The sequence below is a fragment of the Merops nubicus genome, unplaced genomic scaffold, assembly GCF_000691845.1.
Source record: "Merops nubicus isolate BGI_N331 unplaced genomic scaffold, ASM69184v1 scaffold3210, whole genome shotgun sequence".
In the NCBI taxonomy this organism is placed as follows: Eukaryota; Metazoa; Chordata; class Aves; order Coraciiformes; family Meropidae; genus Merops; species Merops nubicus.
The window spans coordinates 159592-160177 of record NW_008583510.1 but is presented as its reverse complement, the minus strand read 5'-3'; the positions used below and the strand labels follow the sequence as shown (position 1 = coordinate 160177).

General features: G+C 36.7%; 1 protein-coding gene across 1 annotated transcript in view; it reads left to right on the top strand.

Annotated features, from left to right (window-relative positions):
* Nucleotides 1-586, top strand: part of HGF (hepatocyte growth factor (hepapoietin A; scatter factor)) — a 43557-nt gene that overhangs the window by 30268 nt on the left and 12703 nt on the right. The window lies entirely within an intron of this gene.

The window sequence follows — 586 nt, the reverse complement described above, 5'->3', positions numbered from 1 at the left end:
ATGAAGTAGGAAATTGTTATCTCATCAGTCTGATCTCACAGCTCATGCTGCTTCAAGCAGGTGGTTGGACTTGAAGCCACCTAAGGCCCCTTACAGCCTAAAATTGCATCTTGAGTCTATGTTCTAATGACACTGACATTTTATGCCATTAAAACAACTTCCAATTTCTGTTGTTTATCTTTACTTTGGCTTCATATTCAAGCAGTAGGAATGGGAAGTTAATTTATTTATTAAAGTAAAAATGAATCAGCAGTAAGTATGAAAGAACTTGTGAGTTTCCAAAACCTTTTCAATCACTCTAGGATCCTCAGCGTTGTCTCTGCTGGTTCGTAACAGTAGATTAACAAATCTCAGGAGTAACAAGAACAATGACTTCCAGGTACCACAGAAAGACACAGATTTATAAAAAAAATTGCTATGTATGAGATATTACACCCATTAGTGGCCCAGATGGAAACAGTATTCCCTTCATTTTCCTTTAGCTTCTGAAGTTTTTACAATTATGTCTATATTACCTTTGGTGCCTGTTGTTGAGTTAATACTCATCACCACCACAGTCATTGTGTCTATTGTATTTGCCATTGCC